Source organism: Bufo bufo, chromosome 7 (genome assembly GCF_905171765.1).
Source record: "Bufo bufo chromosome 7, aBufBuf1.1, whole genome shotgun sequence".
Classification (NCBI taxonomy): Eukaryota; Metazoa; Chordata; class Amphibia; order Anura; family Bufonidae; genus Bufo; species Bufo bufo.
Genome location: NC_053395.1, coordinates 158,288,866 through 158,311,729, shown reverse-complemented (window position 1 = coordinate 158,311,729; position 22,864 = coordinate 158,288,866). Strand labels below are relative to the sequence as shown.

Below are 22,864 nucleotides of genomic sequence, written 5' to 3'. Positions count from 1 at the left end.
GCAGGGGTCATATTCGAATTTGCGATATTTCGCGAATATTTTGTAGAATCTTCGTTGAATATTCACAAATTCGAATATTTGTTATATTCTACGATTTTTTTACTTGAAAAATCGGCAAGGTAATGATCGTGCAATATGCGAATTTTCGTAATGCGAATTTTAGTAATGCGAATTTTTCACCTTACAACTATTAGACAAAGAAGAATATAGCACTATATTAGCTAAATTGCTCTATATTCGTTTTTGTTTTTTTTAGAATATTCGCTATATTGCTATAACTTCGTTTTTTCGAATATTCGTAATATTCTAAAACAAGATTATATAGCAATATAGCAAATATTCGAAAAAAACAAATATAGAGCAATTTAGCTAATATAGTGCTATAATCTTTTTTTTATAGTTGTAATTCTTTTACAATCTGAACTTCAGATGAAAAAAAAATTACAACTATTAGACAAAGAAGATTATAGCACTATATTAGCTAAATTGCTCTATATTCGTTTTTGTTTTTTTTAGAATATTCGCTATATTGCTATAACTTCGTTTTTTCGAATATTCGTAATATTCTAAAACAAGAATATATAGCAATATAGCGAATATTCTAAAAAAAAAAAAGAATATAGAGCAATTTAGCTAATATAGTGCTATAATCTTCTTTGTCTAATAGTTGTAATTTTTTTTTCATCTGAAGTTCAGATTGTAAAAAAATTACAACTATAAAAAAAAGATTATAGCACTATATTAGCTAAATTGCTCTATATTCGTTTTTTTTTGAATATTCGCTATATTGCTATATAATCTTGTTTTAGAATATTACGAATATTTGAAAAAACGAAGTTATAGCAATATAGCGAATATTCTAACAAAACAAAAACAAATATACAAATATACATATACAAAAACAAAACAAATAAAGATTTTTTCCCCACTCACAACTACATCCTGTGTAATATTAAATAGTGCCATTAGAAAGTACAACTTGTCCAGAAAAAAGCAAGCCTTCATACAGCTATGTGAATAAAAAAAAAAGTTATAGATCAGGAAAGGCAGGGAGCAAAAAACAAAAATGCAAAAATGGAAAATCACCACTTCAGGAAAGGGTAAACATTGAGGCACAGTAATTCTATATATAAACTAACTCATTAACGGGGATTGTGTTAGCAGTTCAGCAAGATGCACACGGCGATTATATTCAACCTGCACTGTCCCTGTAGTCTCCCTATGCTCTCTTCCTACAGTGTCTAAAAACTCTCCCTACAATCTCCCTGCCCAATGTTCTACAATTAAAAGGTTTATGAAACACTATCCCTAGCACATAAGCACTTGTCACATCTTTCCCTAAGCTCAGATCACAGTGAAATGGCGGAAACTGCGCGGGATGAGGTTTTTTATAAGGCTGTGACATCACAGGGGATAGTTATCTGCTGATTGGCTGACTGCACAGCATTTTGGGTCATATTGTGTTCCCGGGCTTCTTACATTACATCACAATGTGCAGCAGCCATTTTAGAAAAAATTCAATTCATTTCCACGAAGCATGAGGAAATTTGGCTTTGCCCAAAGTCAAATCTTTCCTAAACTTCGGATCAAATTCCACTTTGGATGATCCAACACTAGTGGAAACCATTGTGGCTGGTTGTGACAGGGCCTCATGTCCAGCTTACTTCTCCTCATAATAGGATGTGACAAAGCATAACCTCCATCTTCCTCTTATCAGTCATGGACCTACAGACCCATTTACTAGGGTCATGTATCCTACAAACATTCAGGGGGAAGGGGCTGTAAATCGTTATGTGTTGCGGGGGGCTTTACTTCAACATTTTAGAGACTGTCCAGAGACAGATACTGTTGGAATGTGGTGGGGGAGGCAATAGAACATGGACTTCATCACCTTCTGATCATAGACCATTCAGGAGATGCTGGATGGTTGGGGGTTGGTAGTTGGTCCCACCCCTACCTACCAATGGGTTGGGGGGAATGATGAGAATACAGAGAGATTGGGTGTGGTAGTTGGTAATTGCTGTTTGTACTGGAAGGGTCAGGATCTGAGTTGAGGCAAGATCATGGGACCATGTTTGAGGATTGCCTGATCAGGGAGATGTGTTGAGCTCCATCTGGATCGTTTGAATGCTGTATGAAGGAACTTCGAAGCAACACCCTGTGACACTACTGCAACAGCTACTTCACTGTATGTGTGTGTTTACATGGCTTCCTGTTTCCAGGTGATCTGTAAAATGGCTACTTTTCTCTAGGTGATGTTGTCATGTTGTTAATAAAGTTAACTGTAAAAAAAAATACAAACAGAACACATGCAGGGGAGACAGGGAGAAGATTGTTAGGTCTGCTTCTACACTGACACTAACAGATGTGATGAGATGCTACTGAAGGCATTTATACTGTATATACTGTATAGAAATGTTATCCATGTCAGTGAACTGCTTTTCACCTGTTATATATCTGGACAGTTAAAGAGGTTATCGTTTGACTAATGTATAAAATGAAAAGCATACATTATATAGTATATGACAACCTCTTTCTAGCAAAGCTAGAACCAGAGAACCTTGTACCTCACATGGATCCAGAGATATTCACATTCATTGCTCTGATAGATTTATATCAAGCTGACAGCTCAGGGGGCTGTTGTCACGGTCATATTGTTTGACCATGACGTGGTTGCCGTGCAGACTGGTTGCCGGGGGCAACGAGTAGTTTTCGGTTTGCACGTGCACTTCCCCTTAGGTGATTCTTCCTGCTGTTTGGTGAGTGTGGGGTTAATTTTCTGACTAGGTGTGGATCAGGGTGTGGTCTATTGGATCTATTTAGCCAAGGTCTTTTAGCAATGTCGTCCCTATGTCTTCTCCATGTCTCCACCCATCCTTATGTGTCTATGTTTGGTGTGGGTTTGACTTGGGATTTGGTTGATATGTCTTGTGCGTTGTCTGGTCTGTTGAAGTTGTGTCCAGCATGTCTGCTAGACATTTCCGTTGTTCGTCTTCTGAACCTAAAGGCATTAGCAGCCTTGCCTGGAGCCACCTTCCTTCGGTGTCCGCATGGGGTTCCAGGTTGTTGTTGAGTGGTTATTCCATCTTTGCTGCGGCAGGTAAGTGTTTGATGTTCCGTTGTTACATTGTGTTCTTACCTGCCGTGCAGTTGCTGCATTGTCTTTCTCCCTGCATTGTCTGCTACTGGGCCGCTGGAGACGCCTTTTATCCGTGGTGATGGATGAACAGGAGGTCTCTGCCCTGTCACTATGTTGAGGGCGATGCAGGGATTCCTAGACCTTTAGGTTCGTGGGTATGAGCCCCCTTACCTTTGAAGGCGGCTCATACAGCCAGGAGTCTAGGGCAATTTTAGGGAAGCTTTAGGAGGTGACCAGCTCCCTTTTCCCTACCTACAGCCTAGTACCTGGTGACATTGTACGGTGGGGAGTTTCCCCCACTCCCCATCGTGACAGCTGTCCATTCTGCTGCAGCTTTCTCCCTATCACAGCTCAGGAGGCAGATGAAGGATGAAACTGAGCATGTGCGGCCTTATCAGTGAGCAGGACAAAGAAATAAGAAAAAAACAAACAGTAGGTGGTGCTATACATATACATTTTGTATTGAATAATTCAGTGGCTATGCTAAATTTTAATCATATGGAATTACAAAAGTATTCAGATCCAGGTGCTGGTTTGAAAATTGTAGAACATTTTTTTGTGGGACAACCCCTTTAACTGAATGTCAGAGGTCACATGACAAGCCTGAGGGTCACATAACTAACACTTTAGTCCTTATGAACTCTCCTACAGATGTATTTTACAGGACTAAAATGGGCCATACTTTTTTTTCTTTAGACAGGTTATTGTGCAGATATAATAAGGGTCTATGAGCAAATATTTAAACACATATTTTTTTGCAAATTGTATAACTGCCTTTTGTCTAAAGAAACAAATGCAATCATTAAAGCCAGAATACCTCTTTAATAATTCATATGCAATTAAAGGGTATATCAAGCTTTTTAATATACTTTGTGCTTCAATTCTGCAAACTTTAGTATTTTCAAGGTCTCTTGCTGTCAGTGAATAAAGACATCCAGTGGCTTTAAACATGCCTTGAATATGTCTAAAAGGCAAAGAAACAGCGTTCATTAAAGGGGTTGTCCCACAATCAATATTTACTGTCTATCCATTGAATAGATAATAAATGTCTAACAAATGTCTGATAACCCCACTACCCAACATTAGCAGGAACAGAGTTTTTGAAAACCCCTCGCCCCCCTCCTGCAGTACGGAGGAGCAGTAAGGACAGCTATCTGTCAGACACAAACATCTTGAATGTAACGGTAGCGCACCACTCATCCAATCAGACACCTCTTCACTGCGGTCATGAAGTGAGTAGGAATGGGGGCTTCTGTTGATAAATTCTATGATATATGTCAATTGTGAGACAACCTCTTTAACTAGCCTGTGTAACAACTTGTGTGATATGGACATTATCGGGTCAGGAATTAGAAGAAGAATCATTAAGCAAATAAAATTCTTGAAACTGGAGAGGAATGGAAGCGCAAAGTATATTAAAAATGTTTCACTATACAATGAATAAGCTATATTTCTAAAATAATTGAATTTAAATACATTTAAATAACTTAAATAAATTAAAATTGACTCTTAAAGGGGTTATCCGACTTAAATAAATCTATTCTAATTGCATTTATTGTAGACCAGTGAAAGATTCTTAAAATCACTTTCATTACCTATCTATCACTGTTTGGCCAGTTCAGTTCAGGGTTATGTTACACCTGACGTCAGTAAGCCTGCTCTGCTGGTGACGTTTCGTTTACAGCCTTTTCCCTGCTTGAGGGAGTGGCCAGGCTCTGTAAACGAGACGTCAGAGCCTCTGGTGCCCTTCCCCCTCCAGCTCTTGTCACTGCCTCGGCTCTGCTATGCGATCGCTCATGTGCAGTACAAAATAGAGCCGAGGTGATCTCCAGCAGCACAGGGTATGTTTGTCCCTCCTGCATTCACTGGGGCTAGAGGTGGCAGTTTGTAAACGTTCCCCTCTGCATCTGGGGATCGTTATTACAGCCCTGGTCCCCAGATGCACTAGTACACATTCAACACCCCCTGGGAAATATAAATAAATTATTGGCCATCATTATTATGATCATCATCATCATTATTCAGCTATATAAAATCCTTATCTGCCACCAATATATGGATTTATCTAAGCAATATCCATATTGAATATATATTTGAATAATATAGATATTGCTTAGATACAGATAATGCTAATGATATTTTCACACTAGCGGCAGGACGTATCCGACAGGCTGTTCACCCTGTCGGATCTGCCCTGCCGCTATTTGACGGTGCCGCTGGACGGATCCGTTATTGCAATTCATTTCTAGACGGATCCGCACCTGGATCCGTCTACAAATGCTGTCACTTGTCACACTGATCGGCGGATCCAGCAGGCACGCAGCTCTGACGACGGAGCTGCCTTGCGGATCCGGCGTTGCAAAACAACTGAAGGACAGATCCGCCCTTCCGGTCTGCGCATGCGCAGAACATGAAAAATGTGAAAAAGACTGAAAGAGGGATCCGTCCATCGACATGGCAAGCGGATAGACGGATCCGTCCTTCCGGTCTGCGCATGCACAGAACATGAAAACTGTGAAAAAGACTGAAAGAGGGATCCGTCCATCCGCATGACAAGCGGATAGACGGATCCGTTATTGCAATGCATTTCTAGATGGATCCGCACCTGGATAGTCTACAAATGCTGTCACTTGTCACACTGATCGGCGCATCCAGCAGGCACGCAGCTCCGACGACGGAGCTGCCTTGTGGATCCGGCGTTGCAAAACAACTGAAGGACGGATCCGCCCTTCCGGTCTGCGCATGCGCAGAACATGAAAACTGTGAAAAAGACTGCAAGAGGGATCCGTCCATCGACATGGCAAGTGGATAGACGGATCCGTTATTGCAATGCATTTCTAGACGGATCCGCACCTGGATCCGTCTACAAATGCTGTCAGTTGTCACACTGATTGGCGGATCCGGCGGGCAACTCAGACGATGGAACTGTCTGCCGGATCACACTAATGCTGTGTGAAAGTACCATAAAAAGTCGAAAATCCAGGACTTTTAGTCAAGTGGCCGCTCGCTGTGCACTGCCGTGCTGCGCCATAGCTCCACCACCAGCCCCTTTATAGTCAATGGGGACAGAGCGGCAGTCCAGCGGCACGGCAAAATAGCGGCTGGCCGGATCCGACAGGGTGAACAGTTGGATCGATCCTGCCTCTAGTGTGAAAGTAGCCTTAGGCTCCATTCACACATCCGCAAATGGGTCCACATTTGTTCTGCAATTTTGCGGAACGGGTGCGGACCCATTCATTTTCTATGGTGACGGAATTTGGAATTAGTGCAAATACGTCCTCCTTGATATACTGTAATAACAGAAAGAAAATTTTTAGACTAGAAACAAAACCAAACATGAAAGAAATGTATGTAAAATAACATAACTTACACTGTGCAGCTGCAATGTGACAGGAAGATCTTCTGCCCTGTGTGTGTATTTATTTATTTTTATGCAAAGTGCAGAGCAGGGTGAAGGAAAGGTCAGGTTGTTCACGCCCAGAAATATTCATGAGGCAGAGCTCAGGCTTTGTTGTTATACGCCCCCTCAGCATGTACTTCAGCATGTACAACAAAGCAATGACAGAACCATGAAAAGGTGTACATATGGGTTTTAACTTGATGAAATCAAGCTTAACCAAATTATATGTATATCCTGATGGATTTTAAGTGTTTTTTTTATTTCTTTTTTATTAACTCGGATAACCCCTTTAAGTCAAATCTAGAAATATTACTAACAAATACATATGAAGTGTTTAACTCTAAAACCAACAAATCCAGCTTAACTCTGTTGACAGCCCATGGAAGACAAATCCAAAAGGATTGCCAGAATTTGAGTTGTCTTCTGTGGGAGCTGGCCGAGGTGCTGAAAATGCATTATCTTGCTATGTTATAAACGGATACATTTTATTTCAGAGTAGTAACATAAAGCAAGATAGAATAGTAGTAACATTTACAATTGATTACAATGTGCTAAAGGCTTTATCACATGAAAAATGTCAAAGCATCTCAGAAGCTGCCTGGCTGCTCATAGCAGAAAAGTGGTAACTTCAAGTTAGAGTAGATAGAAAGAATTTTATGTAACATCTCATAGCTTTCTAAATAATTTACTGAATGTGTGCTGATTTAGAGTTGTTATTATTATTATGGTATCTCTATATACATAGCTGTTTTTCAAAATATTTCAGAATACTCCTGACCTGCTATCACTTATTGAAAGAATGGGGTCCCTGACCCTTACTCCACCAGGTGAGGTGGCTACCTGCTACTGAATCCACATGGAGATGAATTTTGCACTGGAAAAAAATTGCAGATTCGCTCCATTGAATTATAGCAGAGATAATCCACCTGTAGATCAGTGTGCCAATCCATGGCAGAAACCTGGATTAAAGTTACAGGTTATCTTCAGAATTCATGGAAGTTTGGCCAAGCACAAATCCTGATTGTACACACATACTGAAAGGGAATCTGTTAGTAGTTATGACCATGCTAAACTGCTGACAGCATTAGGTAGAGGCTAGTGAGAGCAGTACAAAATACATTTTGTGTAGCTTTCATTATAGGGGTAGTGAGGATATGAAGTTTAAGTCTGCCAGGTCCTGCTTCTTAATTCCATATCTCAAAAGTGATTAGTCATACTATTACAATCTCTAATCATGTCACAGAGGCAAACGGTTTGAAGAAGGTTGAATAATAAGGGTCCATTCACACGTATGCAATTCTGTTCCGCATTTTGCGGAACGGAATTGCGGACCCATTCATTTCTATGGGGCCGCACTTCCGGGTCCGCATTTCCGTTCCCGAGAAAAATAGAACATGCCCTATTCTTGTCCGCAATTGCGGACAAGAATAGGCATATTCTATTAGTGCCCGCGATGTGCGGTCCACAAAATGCGGAATGCACATTGCCGGTGTCCGTGTTTTGCGGATCCGTAAAACACAGACGTGTGAATGGACCCTAAATGACCGAAAATATTCACCTGCCTGTCTTGGTGTAATTCCTCAATATAAAAAATTTAATTAAATTTAGAATTAAAAAATTATATACACCAAGGCTTTATAAATCAATGGGATCCATCAATGGCTCAATTGGTTTTCCGTTTAACAGTGGAATCATGATGGAAAAGTGAACGGAGCCGTTAGGGAAGTCAAAAACAATAATATTGAGGTAAAGACCAACTACAGTTCACACTACTGAAAGGAAGCAAAACATGTATTACTATAATGTAGGTATCTGCCCAGAAGACCACTTAAAAGAACTGTGATAGACACCATAGCACCCATTCTGTGTTTATCTAATATATTATACATTGCTTGGCATGTGCATTATCTTAGCACAGCTGGGCATGGGTGTGGGGGTGAATACTCGTGAGGTTTCTTCCTGCATAGTCAGAACCGCTCTACATTGCCGCTCCTCATCAACTCCATTCAGAAGTCAAAAAAGACCAGACAAGAAGCTCAATTACAGATGGCAGCACCATGGAGCAGGAAAGAGAAAGAAATTATCATTAACTTGCTATTCAGCACTAAAAAAGTGAAAGAATTTCTAGTTTTCAGTGTCTCGTATTCACGGCATGAACTAGAAGGAACCCCTTCTTTTACCCTCAGTGATAATCTTTGGGAAGCATAGAATGTGCCTTGATTGCCGCTTTGTACAAGAAGATGAAGAGCTGATGTGACAGAGTCTACTGTCAGCTTCTACACCATTTTTTTCTCTCTCACTACCCCTCTTTCAGACTGTTTATTCTACTTCTTTCTGCATTTGTGACACTTTTCCAATGTGTTTGTGAGGTCAGATTTTGTAACAGTAGATTGCACAGCTGCCAAATTGGATGTACTTCAGCCCGTAACTGATCCTTCTTTCATTGTACACTGAGCTGGAACATGATTTATACACATAGAAATACAGTGGGGTGCGAAAGTTTGGGCAACCTTGTTAATAGTCATGATTTTCCTGTATAAATCGTTGGTTGTTACAATAAAAAATGTCAGTTAAATATATCATATAGGAGACACACACAGTGATATTTGAGAAGTGAAATGAAGTTTATTGGATTTACAGAAAGTGTGCTATAATTGTTTAAACAAAATTAGGCAGGTGCATAAATTTGGGCACTGTTGTCATTTTATTGATTTCAAAACCTTTAGAACTAATTTTTGGAACTCAAATTGGCTTGGTAATCTCAGTGACCCCTGACCTACATACACAGGTGAATCCAATTATGAGAAAGAGTATTTAAGGGGGTCAATTGTAAATTTCCCTCCTCTTTTAATTTTCTCTGAAGAGTAGCAACATGGGGGTCTCAAAACCACTCTCAAATGACCCGAAGACAAAGATTGTTCACCATCATGGTTTAGGGGAAGGATACAGAAAGCTGTCTCAGAGATTTCAGCTGTCTGTTTCCACAGTTAGGGACATATTGAGGAAATGGAAGACCACAGGCTCAGTTCAAGTTAAGGCTCGAAGTGGCAGACCAAGAAAAATCTCGGATAGACAGAAGCGACGAATGGTGAGAACAGTCAGAGTCAACCCACAGACCAGCACCAAAGACCTACAACATCATCTTGCTGCAGATGGAGTCATTGTGCATCGTTTAACCTTTCGGCGCACTTTACACAAGGAGATGCTGTATGCGAGAGTGATGCAGAGGAAGCCTTTTCTCCGCCCACAGCACAAAAAGTGCCGCTTGAGGTGGGCTAAAGCACATTTGGACAAGCCAGCTTCATTTTGGAATAAGGTGCTGTGGACTGATGAAACTAAAATTGAGTTATTTGGCCATAACAAGGGGCGTTATGCATGGAGGAAAAAGAAAACAGCATTCCAAGAAAAACACCTGCTACCTACAGTAAAATATGGTGGTGGTTCCATCATGCTGTGGGGCTGTGTGGCCAGTGCAGGGACTGGGAATCTTGTCAAAGTTGAGGGACGCATGGATTCCACTCAGTATCAGCAGATTCTGGAGACCAATGACCAGGAATCAGTGACAAAGCTGAAGCTGCGCCGGGGCTGGATCTTTCAACAAGACAACGACCCTAAACACTGCTCAAAATCCACTAAGGCATTTATGCAGAGGAACAAGTACAACGTTCTGGAATGGCCATCTCAGTCCCCAGACCTGAATATAATTGAAAATCTGTGGTGTGACTTAAAGAGAGCTGTCCATGCTCAGAAGCCATCAAACCTGAATGAACTAAAGATGTTTTGTAAAGAGGAATGGTCCAAAATATCTTCAACCAGAATCCAGACTCTCATTGGAACCTACAGGAAGTGTTTAGAGGCTGTAATTTCTGAAAAAGGAGGATCTACTAAATATTGATTTCATTTCTTTTTTGTGGTGCCCAAATTTATGCACCTGCCTAATTTTGTTTAATCAATTATAGCACACTTTCTGTAAATCCAATAAACTTCATTTCACTTGTCAAATATCACTGTGTAAGTCTCCCATATGATATATTTAACTGACATTTTTTATCGTAACAACCAACGTTTTATACAGGGAGTGCAGAATTATTAGGCAAGTTGTATTTTTGAGGATTAATTTTATTATTGAACAACCATGTTCTCAATGAACCCAAAAAACTCATTAATATCTAAGCTGAATATTTTTGGAAGTAGTTTTTAGTTTTAGCTATTTTAGGGGGATATCTGTGTGTGCAGGTGACTATTACTGTGCATAATTATTAGGCAACTTAACAAAAAACAAATATATACCCATTTCAATTATTTATTTTTACCAGTGAAACCAATATAACATCTCAACATTCACAAATATACATTTCTGACATTCAAAAACAAAACAAAAACAAATCAGTGACCAATATAGCCACCTTTCTTTGCAAGGACACTCAAAAGCCTGCCATCCATGGATTCTGTCAGTGTTTTGATCTGTTCACCATCAACATTGCGGGCAGCAGCAACCACAGCTTCCCAGACACTGTTCAGAGAGGTGTACTGTTTTCCCTCCTTGTAAATCTCACATTTGATGATGGACCACAGGTTGTCAATGGGGTTCAGATCAGGTGAACAAGGAGGCCATGTCATTAGATTTTCTTCTTTTATACCCTTTCTTGCCAGCCACGCTGCGGAGTACTTGGACGCGTGTGATGGAGCATTGTCCTGCATGAAAATCATGTTTTTCTTGAAGGATGCAGACTTCTTCCTGTACCACTGCTTGAAGAAGGTGTCTTCCAGAAACTGGCAGTAGGACTGGGAGTTGAGCTTGACTCCATCCTCAACCCGAAAAGGCCCCACAAGCTCATCTTTGATGATACCAGCCCAAACCAGTACTCCACCTCCACCTTGCTGGCGTCTGAGTCGGACTGGAGCTCTCTGCCCTTTACCAATCCAGCCACAGGCCCATCCATCTGGCCCATCAAGACTCACTCTCATTTCATAAGTCCATAAAACCTTAGAAAAATCAGTCTTGACGTTTCAGCTTGTGTGTCTTGTTCAGTGGTGGTAGTCTTTCAGCCTTTCTTACCTTGGCCATGTCTCTGAATATTGCACACCTTGTGCTTTTGGGCACTCCAGTGATGTTGCAGCTCTGAAATATGGCCAAACTGGTGGCAAGTGGCATCTTGGCAGCTGCACGCTTGACTTTTCTCAATTCATGGCCAGTTATTTTGCGCCTTGGTTTTTCCACACGCTTCTTGCGACCCTGTTGACTATTTTGAATGAAACGCTTGATTGTTCGATGATCACGCTTCAGAAGCTTTGCAATTTTAGGAGTGCTGCATCCCTCTGCAAGATATCTCACTATTTTTGACTTTTCTGAGCCTGTCAAGTCCTTCTTTTGACCCATTTTGCCAAAGGAAAGGAAGTTGCCTAATAATTCTGCACACCTGATATAGGTTGTTGATGTCATTAGACCACACCCCTTCTCATTACAGAGATGCACATCACCTAATATGCTTAATTAGTAGTAGGCTTTCGAGCCTATACAGCTTGGAGTAAGACAACATGCATAAAGAGGATGATGTGGTCAAAATACTCATTTGCCTAATAATTCTGCACGCAGTGTACAGGAAAATCATGACGATTAACAAGGTTGCCCAAACTTTCGCATCCCACTGTATCAAGAAAAATGCTAGTCCATCACTTTGGGTGAGGTGGGGGTGTTTTCTTGGGCTCAATACGGTTTTGTCACGGGGTTCCGAAGGTGCACTCGGTCCCCCATTGCCCGCAGAACTGTTGCTTAGCTTTTGGAATGATGTTCTGTGTTTGACCTCATTCCCAGGGCGGCTTTACTAGCTGGGTGGCTCCCTGCTCCTAGTCTGCCTTGAGCGCCGAGCTGATCACTCGGTGCTCGACTGGTTGGTCTGTCGGTCATGTGACGCTGGCCACGTCACATGACCCTCACTCCCCACTATAAATACAGGCAGCCTGCTGGCTACAGGTTGCCTGTTAATTTCTAGGTTCCTGGCTATTTGTTGGACTGCTGAATACTTACCTGATCCTGTTCCCTGACCATCCTTTTGCCTGCTCCTCCTCTACTGCGCTTCCGTCCTGGTATTGTGACCTCGGCTCCCACCTGACTACTCTCTAAGGACTCTTCTTGTACTTCTCTGCTCTCCTGGTATTTATGACCCCGGCTTCTCCTGACAATTCTCTGCTTGCTCAATTTGTACTTTGCAGCTTTCCTGGTATTGACTCGGTCCGTTCACGTCCTGTTGTTTGTCTGTCTGTCATCCCTGCACTTACTCCAAGTTAGGGATTGTCGTCCAGTTGTCCCCTGTCATTAGGACTCGCGAGGCAAGTAGGCAGGGCCACGGGTAAGGGTGGAGCGCAGTGGTCACTTCCCTCCCCCCTGTGTGTGTGTGTACGCGACCGTTACAGATTAACAGGCCCAATAACCACTGTATTATGAATCCTCTGGTGACCCTGACTGACCATGTCTCTAATCTGACGCAGAGGGTGCAGGAGTTAGGGGAAAAACTCAGTTCTTTTGAGTTAGGGCAAGGTTCTTCCACTCCTCAGGCCTCCAGTCCGCATTTTGAGCCTCAGATTAAGCTCCCAGAACCCTTTTCTGGAGACCGGAGGAAGTTTCTCTCTTTTAAGGAGAGTTGCAAACTTTACTTCCGTTTGCGCCCCGTGTCCTCTGGCCCCGAGAGTCAACGCGTGGGCATTATCATTTCCCGATTACAGGGTGATCCCCAGGACTGGGTGTTCTCTTTACCTGCTGGCACCAGTTGTTTATATTCTGTGGAGGGGTTCTTTCAGGCCTTGGGTACCCTCTATGATGAACCAGACAGGGCTCTAGTAGCCGAGACGGCTCTAAAGGCACTGGTTCAGGGCAATTTACCAGCGGAGGATTATTGCACCCAATTCAGAAGGTGGTGTGTCCCCTCAGGATGGAACGAACCAGCCCTGAAGAGTCAGTTCAGGTCAGGTCTGTCTGATAAATTAAAGGATCTTCTGGTCAGTTATCAACTTCCAGAGACCTTAGAAGAGATGATGACCCTTGTTGTCCGACTTGACCGACGGGTTAGAGAGAGACGACAGGAACAACAGTTCTCTTCCCAGATGGTGGTCCAGCCAGAGGCCTATCCCAGAGACAATGCTGAGGTCTCCACCGAGGAACCCATGCAGGTTGGCATGACCCGAGGGAATCTTCGCCGCAGACGTGGAGAATGCTTTTACTGTGGAGATCCTGACCATTGGATCAACCAGTGTCCTAAGAAGGTCCTCTCTGTCAAGTCTCCTAAGACAAGGCAACCTAAAGACCAGGTACACCCTGAATTTTCTAAATGTAAGCTTTCGGTACCCATTACGATTTCTCTGGGAGTAGATAAATGGCCGGGTAAGGCCTTTATTGATTCTGGCTCAGCGGCTAGCTTTATTGGCTCTGAGTATGCTGTAAGATTGGGTATTCCTATGTTTGCCTTACCAACTCCTATCCATGTCATGGCTATTGATGCTACTCCTCTTATTGGTGGTACGGTGAGCTTATGTACCTCAGAGATTTCTCTAACCATGGGTGTGTGCCACTCAGAGAGATGTTCGCTTCTAGTCCTGGAGAACCTACCTGCTGAGGTGGTACTAGGGTTGCCTTGGCTCCGACTACATAACCCCACTATAGATTGGTCCAATGGGGAGTTGGTGAGATGGGGGCCTAAGTGTGACTCGTGCTTGTCCGTGGTACAGGCTGGGGTCTCAGTAAAGTCTGATACTTTACCCTCTGTTGTTAGAGAATATTCTGATGTATTCTCATCACCAACCCCGGAGGTTCTACCCCCCCCATAGACCTTATGATTGTACCATAGAGCTAGTAGAGGGGGCCAAGTTTCCTAAAGGACGAATTTATAATCTTTCTATGCCCGAACGCAAGGCCATGAAAGATTATATTAAGGAGAGCCTTGGTAAAGGGCATATTAGACCTTCTGTCTCTCCTATGGGGGCGGGGTTTTTCTTCGTTAAGAAAAAAGATGGTGGTCTTAGGCCATGTATCGATTACAGGAGATTAAATAAAATCACTGTCCAGAATAGATACTCCCTCCCATTGATTCCGGATTTATTTAACCAGGTTCTGGGGGCAACCTGGTTTTCCAAAATTGACCTGAAAGGGGCATACAATCTAATCCGAATCAAGGAGGGAGACGAATGGAAGACGGCGTTCAATACTCCGGTAGGACACTTTGAATATCAAGTGATGCCTTTTGGACTCAGCAATGCACCAGCTGTGTTCCAAAACTTCATGAATGACATTCTTGGGGAGTACTTAGGTAAATTTGTTATTGTCTATCTTGACGACATTTTGATATTCTCTCCTGACTTCGAATCCCATGTGTCTCATGTTAAACAAGTATTAGAGGTGTTGAGGGAGAATCAGCTATCCGCTAAACAAAGAAATGTGTCTTTGGTGTACAGGAGATTCTGTTTCTAGGGCATGTTCTCACTCCTCACGCCTTCAAGATGGATCCTGGTAAGGTACTAGCAATTAAGGAATGGGTAAGACCTTCATCCTTAAAGGCCTTACAACGGTTCTTAGGTTTCGCCAATTACTATCGTAAATTTATTATGAATTTTTCCGTAATTGCTAAACCGTTGACCGACCTTACTAAGAAAGGGGCCGATTTGGAGAATTGGTCTACTGAGGCCATTTCTTCATTTGAAAAATTAAAAAAGGCATTTAGTAGCGCTCCCATTCTGATCCAGCCTGATCAGGAGAAACCTTTTATTGTGGAGGTGGATGCGTCCGAGGACGGCATAGGAGCAGTCCTTTCACAAGGTCCTGCTAGCCTCAATAATCTGAGACCATGTGCCTTCTTCTCCAGGAAATTCTCTCCCACGGAGAGAAACTACGACATAGGGAATAGGGAGATGCTGGCCATTAAATGGGCATTTGAGGAGTGGAGGCATTTCCTGGAGGGGGCAAGACATTGTGTAACTGTTGTCACTGACCATAAAAACCTTATGTTTCTCGAGTCTGCTAAGAGGTTGAATCCCCGTCAAGCCAGATGGGCTCTGTTTTTTACTCGTTTTGATTTTTCCATCACGTTCAGGCCGGGAAGTAAAAATGTGAAGGCGGACGCATTATCTCGGAGCTTCCAGGCTTTTCAACCTACTGAGGTACCACCTGAATCCATCCTACCAGCAAAAATCTTCTTAGCAGCTCTTACCCAGGATATCTCGGCTCGCATTAGGTCTGAACAACATCTGGCACCGGTATCCACCCCAACAGATAAGTTGTTTGTTCCCGTACAATTTCGTCTCCAGCTGTTGGGTGAGTGTCACGATTCTGCCTTTTGTGGACATCCGGGTGTTGAGGGCACTAAGGATCTGGTTTCTAGATCTTATTGGTGGCCCACTCTAACTAGGAATGTCAAGTCCTACGTGTCAGCCTGTGAGGTTTGTGCCAGGTCCAAGACACCTAGGACTCTCCCTGCTGGTAACCTATGACCCCTACCCATTCCCAGTAGACCCTGGTCCCATATCTCGATGGACTTTATAACTGACCTACCGCTGGCGGAGGGTAAGACTGTGGTTTGGGTAGTGGTCGATAGGTTTAGCAAGATGGTTCATTTCATTCCCCTGTCTAAACTTCCGAATGCTAAAACCCTGGCGTCTATTTTTGTGAGAGAGATTGTTCGTTTACATGGCATCCCAGAAAATATTGTTTCTGACAGGGGTGTGCAGTTTGTGTCCAAATTCTGGAGGGCCTTCTGTCAAAGATGTAAAATTTCATTGTCTTTTTCTTCCGCCTACCATCCTGAGAGTAATGGGCAGACTGAACGCCTTAATCAGTCTGTGGAACAATTCTTGAGGTTGTATGTTGCTAATGACCAGCAATTATGGGTCAAATTCCTTCCGTTGGCTGAATTTGCTTTGAATAACCGTGTCAATTCTTCTGCTGGGGTCTCCCCTTTCTTTTGTAACCATGGTTTTCATCCCCGTTTTCATTCTGGGTTGTCCGTCTCCTCCTCTAACCCTGAAGCTGATAAACTCTCCACCGAACTGTGCACAGTTTGGGCCCGGGTTCAATCGAACCTAGAAAAGGCTCAATGTTCTCAAAAACTCAAGGCCAATAGGAGACGTTCAAGGGGGGTAAACTTTCAGGTTGGGGATAAAGTATGGTTGTCCTCCAAGAATCTATCTCTCAAGGTAACTTCTAAAAAATTTGCTCCTCGTTTTATTGGACCATATAAGATCACGGAAGTGATTAACCCGGTATCTTTTAGGTTGGAGCTGCCTAAGTCATTCCACATTCATAATGTGTTCCATAAATCTCTGCTTAAAAAATATTTTGAACCGGTAGTACCATCAAAAGCCTCGCCTCCGCCGGTTCTTGTTAATGATGCTGTAGAGTATGTGGTGTCTAAAATAGTGGATGTCAGGAAGGTGCGTAATTCCTTGCAGTACCTGATTCACTGGAAGGGGTATGGACCTGAAGAGAGATCTTGGGTACCTGCCAGGGAGGTTCATGCTCCTAGACTTGTTCGTAAATTTCATCTAGAACACCCTGAAAAGCCATCGCCTGAAGTCTTGGGTCCGGTGGCCCCTCGTAAAAGGGGGGGTACTGTCACGGGGTTCCGAAGGTGCACTCGGTCCCCCATTGCCCGCAGAACTGTTGCTTAGCTTTTGGAATGATGTTCTGTGTTTGACCTCATTCCCAGGGCGGCTTTACTAGCTGGGTGGCTCCCTGCTCCTAGTCTGCCTTGAGCGCCGAGCTGATCACTCGGTGCTCGACTGGTTGGTCTGTCGGTCATGTGACGCTGGCCACGTCACATGACCCTCACTCCCCACTATAAATACAGGCAGCCTGCTGGCTACAGGTTGCCTGTTAATTTCTAGGTTCCTGGCTATTTGTTGGACTGCTGAATACTTACCTGATCCTGTTCCCTGACCATCCTTTTGCCTGCTCCTCCTCTACTGCGCTTCCGTCCTGGTATTGTGACCTCGGCTCCCACCTGACTACTCTCTAAGGACTCCTCTTGTACTTCTCTGCTCTCCTGGTATTTATGACCCCAGCTTCTCCTGACAATTCTCTGCTTGCTCCATTTGTACTTTGCAGCTTTCCTGGTATTGACTCGGTCCGTTCACGTCCTGTTGTTTGTCTGTCTGTCATCCCTGCACTTACTCCAAGTTAGGGATTGTCGTCCAGTTGTCCCCTGTCATTAGGACTCGCGAGGCAAGTAGGCAGGGCCAGGGGTAAGGGTGGAGCGCAGTGGTCACTTCCCTCCCCCCTGTGTGTGTGTGTACGCGACCGTTACAGGTTTGTATAGAAGACTATGAGGATCTCATCTCGGTACCTAATGGCAATCAGGCTACCTCTGGCGAGCACATGGAGGGCTGTGTGGCCCTCCAAAGAAATGCTACCCCACACCATTACTGACCCAATGCCAAACCGGTCATGCTGGAGGATGTTGCAGGCAGCAGAACATTCTCCACGGCGTCTCCAGACTCTGTCACGTCTGTCACATGTGCTCAGTGTGAACCTGCTTTCATCTGTGAAGAGCACAGGGCGCCAGTGGCGAATTTGCCAATCTTGGTGTTCTCTGGCAAATGCCAAACGTGCTGCACGGTGTTGGGCTGTAAGCACAACCCCCACCTGTGGACGTCGGACCCTCATATCACCCTCATGGAGTCTGTTTCTGACCGTTTGAGCAGACACATGCACATTTGTGGCCTGCTGGAGGTCATTTTGCAGGGCTCTGGCAGTGCTCCTCCTGTTCCTCCTTGCACAAAGGCGAAGGTAGCGGTCCTGCTGCTGGGTTGTTGCCCTCCTACGGCCTCCTCCATGTCTCCTGATGTACTGGCCTCTCTCCTGGTAGCGCCTACATGCTCTGGACACTACGCTGACAGACACAGCAAGCCTTCTTGCCACAGCTCGCATTGATGTGCCATCCTGGATAAGCTGCACTACCTGAGCCACTTGTGTGGGTTGTAGACTCCGTCTCATGCTACCACTAGAGTGAAAGCACCGCCAGCATTCAAAAGTGACCAAAACATCAGCCAGGAAGCATAGGAACTGAGAAGTGGTCTGTAGTAACCACCTGCAGAACCACTCTTTATTGGGGGTGTCTTGCTAATTGCCTATAATTTCCACCTGTTGTCTATCCCATTTGCCCAACAGCATGTGAAATTGATTGTCACTCAGTGTTGCTTCCTAAGTGGACAGTTTGATTTCACAGAAGTGTGATTGACTTGGAGTTACATTGTGTTGTTTAAGTGTTCCCTTAATTTTTTTGAGCAGTGTAGTATAGCTACCACACATAGTAAGAATCTATAATATCTTAATAAACAACTACTCATAAAACTGGCACTAATCAAGGCAGTTAGGATCTGGAAATTGATGAGGATGGTGATTTTAAGACATGGAAAGTACTATCACAGGGATAAACAGAGCCGAGCACAATCATGCTGTGTCCATGAGGCCTAAACGATATTCCTATAGAATTATTTGGAAAACTAGATTATTTTGAAAACAGGCACAGTGAGGAAGTCAACAGCCGCCGAGCGTCCTTCCCTCACTGCACCTGCCCCGAATACTTAACAGCGCGAGAATTACACTGCAGACACGGCCGGCGGGAGGAGAGCAGCGCTGCCTGGCCCTGTCAATCAAGAGAAGGACGTGAAAAGAGGTGGGCAAACGGAGCCTCTAGGAGCAGGTGCAACGCCCTTCCCCCCCCCCCCCCCGCTCCTAGAGGCTAATTAGCATATTATACAAGTTAGTTTTTTCTCAATAAAGGCTTCAGGCAGTGAGATGGCACTAATATAGTTATGTTCAGCTGACATTAGCACATCGCTAATGTCAGCCAGCTTAATACCCATTTTTCAGGTGACAGAAACCCTTTAAATAAATTATGAGTTCTTCTGGCAGGCTAACCACAGCTTTGTTTTCCATGTTTATTAGCCAGAACCTGAGAAACAAAGCACTGTAATGGTAAATCAAGTGGACCACATAATGCAGCTTTTCCGGCAGTTCTCCAACAGCTTATAAAACTGGCGGCTAATAATATTAGAACATTTTATGAAGTTCATAAGTAGTAAAGAACAGACGGATTGTATTACTTATTAATGAATAATAAAAGGCAGGGTAATATTTTGACCAGGTCCCTGAAATGCTGGGTACCTTGAACATGCTTGACATTCACTGCTGGAGGTTGATGACACCTTAAAAAAGGATATCTCTGATTCTCGGGAATGTTCGGTAATAACTAAATGATACAATAGTAACATACAAGTATTTTGGAAGAAAATGATGCAAAATCTTATTTTGAAAACATGCCACAATGTATGTAATCCCAGTCCTCTCTTCCTCTCTTATTCCCCTCTGATTTAAATTACATGATGAAGAATTATCACACATGTGATGAAGAACAGTAACTTTCATGGTTTTCCAATGACTATGTTAGATAAATCAATGCTCTGACCTGAAGAGGGATTTCTAGTGCTCCTTATATCTGGGCTTTCTTGCCTTTAAAAGACACGTTTGAAGTGAACAACTTAAAATGTCCCTCTAGTGATTTGGCAAAGCAAACAAATACGAATCTCATCCTCCCCGAGCAAACACCAGCTCCATTTCAAAAGCACTGGCTGCTATTTGCAACTGATCAGAGAAGAGATCAAAACCAGATTGGAAAGAGCAGCCCCAGAGACAGGCCCCTGTTTGTTGTCAGAGAATGCTGTCATCATCCTGCAGAGATCAGCTCTGTGCTCAATAACACGGGTCACACAAAGGCAGCTGGGCACACCTGAAAGTAGCCCCCAGCGCACACAGTCCCAAATCAAATTGTGCCATGTTTAGGCGGAGGTAGCTTAGCGGCTGGAGGAATTTTTACGTCTCACTTCCTGAATAATATGTCTTGCTAGATCTTGGGTGATAAAGATTTTTTTTCTACATGGAAGTATCTGTTGTCTACGTTGTCTTTGCCGAATTTTACAAAAAAATTTGCTTTGTGACGCTCTCCATCATTGTACCCCTCAGATGCTGTGGTCATACATGATCGCGGCATCTGAGTGCAAAAACAGTGAAAAATTAACATAATTTTTTTTTAATTTAATCAAACTTACCACCTAGATTTGCTCACGACGGGATGGCCGCCGCCATCTTGCTTGAAGATCTGGGGCGAAGTCTCGCGCGGCCTGAAATGACGTCATCTCGCCGGCCGGGATACGTCACCACGCACCGGGACTTCGGCCGAGATCTTGAATCAAGATGGCAGCGGCTGGCCCATCGCAAGGGAATGAAGGAGGTAAGTATGATTTTTTTTTTTACACTATTTCAGGTTAAATCAATTCACTACCATGAGGCACAAGGAAATTCGGCTTTGCGGCGAATCGAATTTCTCCTTCGGTGAATTCGATTTGCTCATCTCTAAATATGATGTTGATGCGGAGTAAATTATAAAACTATAGTGGTTATGTTTATGTTATTAAACCAGTTGTATGCTACATGGGTATCATAATTTTATATGTAATTTATTGTATAATGAAAAGTTATACAATTTTCTAAGGCCTCGTTCACATCACCGTTTCTCCTTTCCGTTCTCCAGCTCCGTTGAGGAGCAGGAGAATGGAAAGGACGGATTCTGCAGATAACTGACACCTAACTGAGCGTAATAGAGCCTAAAGACCCCATAGACTATAATGGGGTCCGTTCGGTGTCCGCTCAGAACATGATTTTTGAGTGGAGACGAAAGTCCTGCATGGACAATGGATGCAGTGCTGATAAGTGAGGACCACTGTTTTTCCTCACACAATGCTATTCCATTTCCTTAAAAAACAGCAAATAATGACAGGAGGAGTAAATGCCACTTGTTTATTGCATTCGGTGACAGGAATGCATACTTCTTACTTGGTGTTTTAGATATCTGAGCGCAGTAACAGGTCTTATTTTCTACATGTCGCTCTGTGCCCCCGGTGTGATTTCATCCAATACCGCAGTCGTAGCCCTGGCAGGAATTTATACAATCAAATATACGCTGTACAAGTCTCATGTTCTGACAAGAGAAGTGAGAAAACCATTATTAAGTTCACAAGGACATCCCGTTCTTCTCAACACCACATCACACATTGCAGTACAGGAAACGGAATGCAGCGTCATCCATCCTTCAAAACCACGAATATGAAATCTGTGTATGACTGAGAAATAACAGACATTATAACACAAAGATAGGAAGTGTGCCGGCTATGGGAAAAGATTCAATAGTCTATATTAATCCAGCAGATCTGATTAATATCTATCTAATTATCTATCTATCTATCTATCTATCTATGTATCTATCATTTATGCATCTAGTTATTGTCTATTCTATCAATTATCTATGTATCTATATATGCAAAACAGTATTACCTTTCCATAAGATAAATACCATCTTCATCATTTAGGGCATCCATAATGTCATCTAGGATGATGGCCATATGGATGAATGTTGACTATCTACAGTATCTATCTATCTATCTATCAATCTATCTATCTCTCCACCTGTCAGCTATATATTATATATGTATTAATCTACTATCTATCTTGTATCTATATATATATATCTATATATATATATAATACTTAGTCTCTATCTTATGGAAAGATATCAATCTCCCTCATTTAGAGCATCCATTATGTTTTCCATGGTATTGGCCATATGAATCAATGTTGGTTAGACCCACCAATATCAGCAGGAGTGGCTGATCATCTAGTGTATATGTAGGTGTTCTGACAGTCTCCAGATTGTAGGTTTTGAGAAAGATCAGGCTTCTAGATTTCAACATGGCCAATCCTTATTTTCAGGCAAGATAAGCTGCTCCCAGGTATCTCTCAGTAGCATACTCCACTCAAGGGGCAAACTGGGAACTTAAAGGGCTTCTGTCACCCCCAAAACCCTTTTTTTTTGGGGGGGGGGGGCTTGTTAAAATCATTATTTAACGACTATTCCCTATATAGGGATCTTACCTTTTGTCTGTGGCTTCTTTTCATTAAAAAACGATCTTTTAAAATATGCTAATCACTTCACTACCAGCAAGTAGGGCGTCTACTTGCTGGTAGCCGCCGGAAAAAAATGCCCCCTCCTCTTGTTGATTGACAGGGCCAGCAGCGCTCTCCTCCTCCAGCTGGCCCTGTCATCATTTCAAATCCCGCGCCTGTCTTCATTCGGCGCAGGCGCTCTTAGAGAAGGAGGCTCTCCTCCTCAGGACTCCCTCAGTGCGCCTGCGCCGATGACGTCACTGAAGGAGAAGACGTCATCGGCGCAGGCGCACTGAGGGACTGCTGAGGATGCGAGCGTCCTTCTCTCAGAGCACCTGCGCCG

General features: G+C 43.2%; 1 protein-coding gene across 2 annotated transcripts in view; it reads left to right on the top strand.

Moving 5' to 3' along the window:
• The window catches only part of ERBB4 (erb-b2 receptor tyrosine kinase 4), a 1,172,496-nt gene that overhangs the window by 1,135,059 nt on the left and 14,573 nt on the right, over positions 1–22,864 (top strand). The gene's annotated exons all lie outside the window — the stretch shown is intronic.